At 34.9% G+C, this 6,000-nt stretch overlaps 1 protein-coding gene across 1 annotated transcript in view; it reads left to right on the top strand.

Annotated features, from left to right (window-relative positions):
• The window catches only part of Spidr (scaffold protein involved in DNA repair), a 331,648-nt gene that overhangs the window by 202,817 nt on the left and 122,831 nt on the right, over positions 1-6,000 (top strand). The window lies entirely within an intron of this gene.

Below are 6,000 nucleotides of genomic sequence, written 5' to 3'. Positions count from 1 at the left end.
TTCCTCTCCCTTATTACCTTTCCCCCACCCTTCCCACTTTCCTTACACCTTTAGCCCTTTACTTCCTATTTCACATTATTAATTGTCTCATTAGGATCCTGTGTACTATTATAGTTTTTCACACCAAAGAAACTATTCGGTATTTCAGTTAAAGAAATCTCTGTATGAACATTAAAAATAGGGAATCCTAAAATAAAACTAAAAAGGAAAGTAAAAGAGAAAAGGCAATGATGTAACATCAAAATAATCCTTAATTCTGGAGATGAAAATGGTCCCTGAACATATTTAAATTGCTTCTCTCTCTTATAGTTTTATCTTATTCTTTTTTCATTATTTAGAGAATACTTTATTAGTTTCTGTAATCAAACCCACGTAGATATGACCTTACATATTTAGTACGATGTGTTACCCCTGTACACATGGAAAAAAAATAAAATAAAAAAAAATTAACATTTCTAGACCAATATGGTTGTCCATTTCTGTACAATGCCAAGCCAACACAGTAAATTGGGATGACTTTTTCCAAAGTTGGCAGCACCGTTAAAGTTTCCCAAAATTCAATTTATATGTGAGTGTGTGTGTGTGTGTGTGTGTGTGTGTGTGTGTATAATATACTAATAATAGTATGTTATGTGCCTCATTTACTGGAAACAGCAATTTCAGTTTGTACTCACCATTCAAGTTGACATCTTTCACTTGCAGGAAGGGAGGATGAAATAAAAGTGGTTATTATTTGGAAGGCGAGTCCCCTTTTACAAGAACACAAGAATCTGGTTCTCTTGTGCCCTTTCTCTCTTGGGGAGAGTCTGTAGCCCACTAGGATCTGCTTCTAACTCATAAGTTCTCAACCTTTTCAGAACTAAAAACTGTTCTAAGGTTGTCTGTTTCAGTCTTTTCTGTAACACTGTTCTGTAGTATGATGTAACATTGTCATTAGGCAAATAAATGCAACAATTGGCTTTTTTTTCTGTGTGGGTGGGTCTTCTCTACAAATGTCTGTAGCTCTGTCCATTTTTTCAGGATTTCCTTTATTTCAGAGGAAGAAGTTTCCTGCAGTGATTGTTGATACTACCCTTCTTCCAAAAGCTCCTCAGCTGTCATTCTCTGTTACTCAGCCAAAAGTTGATGAAGTTCCTCTGTAGAAAATTCCTCTAAGTCTTCCTTCTCCAATTCTTCAACATAACCACTGTGTACCTGCAAGCTTGTGGACTCTGCTATAGGGATAGTGTCATCAACCACAGGGTCAGTTGAAGGCTCAGGCTCCTCTGCACAGCCTTCAAAATCCCTCCTGTATAATTTTAGGCCACACTTTCTTCCAGACGGATCTCAGTGTTCTTAGACATTGGCCCAGGATTTTTCAATTAACCCCACACAAGCACGTCTGGCCATAACTCAAAACTTTGGTGGCAAGCTAAAAACTACAATTCCAGTCATAATCCAAGTTGTTCATATATGAGGCCAGTTGTAACATGAGGGTCCCCTGTAGATTTAATCTTCTGCACGTATATAGCCACCTTTCCAGCACCATTTGCTAAAAAGGTTATATCTAGAGTGTGCATCCTCCATTCTATTCCATTAATCCACATGTCTGTTTCTGTGCCAGTACCATGCTATTTTTAATCACTGTAGCTTTGTCGTATAACTTGAAGTACAAAATTGTAATGCCTCTTGCTTTGTTCTTGTTGCCCAGGATTGCTTTTGCTGTTCTGGGTCTCTTCTGGTTTTCTATGAGTTAAAAATTTTTTTTTCAATTCTCTGAGAAAAGCTATTGGTATTTTGTTTGGGATTGCATTAAATCTGTATGTTAATTTCAGTAGTATGGTCATTTTTGCAATATTGGTTCTGCCCATCCAGGAATAGGGGATTATGCTTCCATTTTCCAATGTCCTCTTTGATATACTTTTCCTTAGTATTATAGTCTTTATTATAGATGTCTTTGACTTCCTTGGTTAGATTAATCCTGAAGTATATACTTTTCTTGAAGCTACTGTAAATGGTATTGTTTTCCTAATTTCTTTCTAGGTAAATTCATTGTTGGTATATACAAATGACATTAATTTGTGTATATTTATTTTCTATTCTGCTAACTTGTGGAATTTGTTTATTAGTTCTAATAGTATTTTGGTGGAATGTTTGAGTTTTCTATGTAAAGGATTATGTTGTCTCCAAATAAGGATAGTTTGACTTCTTCCTTTTCTATACATATGCCCTTTACTTTTTCTCTTGCCTGATTGCTCTGGCAATGTTTTGATTTTTTGAGTACTATATTGAACAGATGTGATGATAGTGGACATCCTGGTCTTGTCTCTTATTTTAGTGGAAAAGCTTTTAGTTTTTCTTCATTTAATATGATGTTGATAGTAAGTTTGTCATAAATGGCTTTTATTAGAAAGAGATAAGGTTCTTCTGTACATATACTCTTCAAGGATTTTATCATGCTCTGAATTTTCTGTTGCTGCATCTGTTGTCATGATCATGTGATTTTTGTCCTTCTGTTTATGTGATTTACATATGTTGAACTATTCTTGCATTCCTGGGAAGAAGCCTACTTGGTCATGATATATGATCTTTTTAAAGATTATTTAGATTTTGTTTGTCAGTATCTTGTTGAAGATCTTTGCATCTATTTTCATTAAAGAGATCGCCCTATAATGTTATTTTTTAGTTGAGTCCCTGTCTAGTTTTGGAATCAAGGTAAAGCTGGCTTCCAAGAATGACTTTTGAAATACTCCTTCCCTTTCAATTTCTTTTTCTTTTTTGGTACCGGGGATCGAACTCTGATCCTTGCGCTTGTGAGGCAGGCCACCGAACTGCTGAGCTAAATCCCTGGCCCTCCTTTTCAATTTCAATAGAGTTTGAGGAGTAATTGGCATCAGATCTACTCCAAAATTCTTATAGAAGTCAGTAGTAAATACAGTGGAGTTCTTATAGTTGGTAGGTTATTAAAACACGATTGCTTCAATTTCATTGTTATTTGTTTATTCAGAGTTTTTATATCTTTTGGGTTTAGTTTTGGAAATTCATATATCTAGGCATCTATCCATTTTTTTCTGGATTCCCCAATTTACAGGAATACATGTTTTTGAAGTAGTTACTTCTAATCTTCTAGATTTGGGTGTAGTCTCAGTTGTGACATGTACATCCTTAGGTTATTTATTTAGGCTCTGTATATTTTTCTAATGTGGGCATTGACAGCAGTAAACTTCATCTTAGGACTGCTTGCATTGTGTCTCATAGGTTTTGCTATGTTGTACTGCCATTATCATTTTTTTCTAGGAACTGTTCAATTTTTTCCTTGATGTCTTCTGTGACCCATTTACTATTCAAGAGTATGTTATTTTATCTGCAACTATGTGCAAAATTCTTGTGGCATCTTTTGCCATTGATTTCTAGTTCAAGTGTACTATGATCTGATAATATACATTGGTATACTGGTATAAATATTTATAATTGTTATTTTTTCCTGTTTAATTGTTCCCTTAACTAATATGTATTGACCTTCTTTGCCTCTTCCAATTATTTTTGGCTTGGAGTCCACTTTGTATGAAAATAGAATAGCTACTCCTGCTTGCTTCTGGGGTCCTATTGCACAGAATCTTGTTTTCCATCCTTTGATTTTTAGTCTGTGAATTTCTGGCTCAGATGTGTCTCTTTTATGTGTCTCTCATATGTCTCTCATACTGTTGGGTTTTGGTTTTTAATTAAGTCTGCCAGTATCTTTTGGTTGAGGAATTGAGTCTATTCACATTGTGGGTTATTACTGAAAAGGACTGATGTTTTCCTAGCACTGCATTATCTTCTTGTTGATTCCTTTTTTTTCCCTTCTATTTAACAGCTCATCATACCTAATGTATTCATTCCACTAGATCTTTTGGCATCATTAGCTTCTTTGTCTCTTTGTTCGAGATCCTTGAGAATTTTTTGGAGTGTTAGTTTAATGGTCATGAATTTCTTACAGTGCTCTTTGTCATGGAAAGTCTTTATTCATCAGTTTTGAAAGTTTTGCAGGATATATTAGTCTGGGTTGGAAGTTGTTTTCTTTTAGGGCTTTAAACACTTCACTCTAAGCTCTACTGGCATTTTGGGTTTGTGCTGAGAACTCTACTGTGATTCTAATGGGCTTGCCTTTATAAATGACTTGTTGCTTTTCTCTAACAGCTTTTAAGATTCTGTCCTTGGGGTGGACTTCTGCAGTTTTGACTATAATATATTGTACAGAAGTTCTTTCTGGATGGTGGCAATTTTGGGTTCTGTATACCTCACTTACCTCTATATTAAATTCCTCCCCTTACTTGGAAAGTTTTCTGCTATCATTTACCAATACTGATTTTTTACTAATTCCATTTAAATCTTTAGTCAGTCTTCTTTGCATCATCTAGTAGCTAATAGAATCATGTTTCATCATCTCTTGTTTTTACAGTATGTCTGAGTATATGGTAACCTGTATGAACTGCTAGTTCTAACACTCTTCTGACATTATTCACTTCTGCTCTCCATATTTTCAATAGAATTTCTATCTCTCAGATTTCTATATGGTACCTTTTCATGTAATCTAATTCTTTTCTAAACTGGCCATTCATGTTTCATATTGTTTACTTTAATTCAGGTAGATTTTTGTTAGTGCCTTATTTAAGCTCACTAATCATTTGTTTATTATGTTCAATATGTGTTTAGTTCTATCACCCTTGAGCTCGCTGAGCACCTTATAGCTTTGTATTTGTGTTTGTTTCCTCTTTTATCACTTCTCATAATTCAGTGTTTGTCTTTGTCCCACCACTGCCCCATGGATCACCTTTGGGGTAGTTGGAAGTTTTTAGAGGCATTTTGTTGCCTTTTCTCACATTTTCTTTTTTTGTTTTTTTAGTTTTTTTGTTATTGTTAGTTGTTTTGTTTTTGTTGGTGGGGTTGATTAAAGACTTTCTTGTAGTATAGCAATCTCCTTATTTAGTATCTACTTTCCAGTGATGTGCTCTGGTCATGGGTGACTCTAGGCCTTTGCCTCTGTCCCAAAATGTGACCACCTTCATTAATCTGGGCAGGGGAAGATGCAGTGTAATTGACCCAGCACAAAGTTTTTCAGAGACCATAGTAATGTTCGTGATACAAAGACAAACCAGATATTAGCATGGAGTAAAAACCAATTAATACTAACAACTGTGCCACTACTGACAATAACAAAGCAATTAGCAACAATAATAGACTCAAAAGATAAACTGGGTATTGACATACCATAAAAATAAATAAAAGCTACCACTGTACCACCCTTAGCAATAGAAAAGAGATCTGTAATAATAATATAGACATAAAGACAAAGCAAATATTGGCATAAAATAAATAACTACTAAATACAATAATTATATCACTGTTAACAAGAAAAAAAATTCAACAACAACAGCCTAGTCACCTAAATATATGGAAATAATGAAATACTAGTAGCACTAATGAAAATGGAGGAGAAGGAAAAATGAAAAGAAATAAAAATTGAAAAATAAAGAAAAGGAAGATGAGAAATTTGAGATATGGGATCCCATTAAAGAGTAACAGAAAATTGATAGAATTAGATAAAAGTAATAGAAAAGAACAAACAAGAAAAAATTGAAAAACAGAACAAAGGAAATGGGAAAAAAGAAAAAAGAGAGAAGAAAAATAACCCACCCATCCCCCATAAAAGCCAACAGAGAAAAAGGGAACAGAATCCAAAAAATTTTTCTGTGTAGAATGAGTTGTTTCTTTCCAGGGCCCGTAGTATTGGCATCCACCAGATATGGAGGAGAGAAAATGAATCACTACTGAGTCGTATTTTGTTTCTATGCTCACTTTTTTTGTGTGTAAATACTGAGTCCAGTCCTAGTTTTCCAGCTGGGTGTGGTCAGTCAAAGTTGTCTTCCGTGGGCCTATATTCATTCCAACCACTCCCGGTTTTCATTTCTCTTGGTTCACACCCTTCCATCCAGAGGCCCCCACTTTGTCCACTTTTGGCAGCTGGCCAAGCCAAAGTGT

Source organism: Fukomys damarensis, unplaced genomic scaffold (assembly GCF_012274545.1).
Source record: "Fukomys damarensis isolate Sample0158 unplaced genomic scaffold, DMR_v1.0_HiC HiC_scaffold_5, whole genome shotgun sequence".
Lineage (NCBI taxonomy): Eukaryota > Metazoa > Chordata > Mammalia > Rodentia > Bathyergidae > Fukomys > Fukomys damarensis.
The sequence above is the reverse complement of the archived record's forward strand: the minus strand, read 5'-3'. Positions and strand labels throughout refer to the sequence as shown.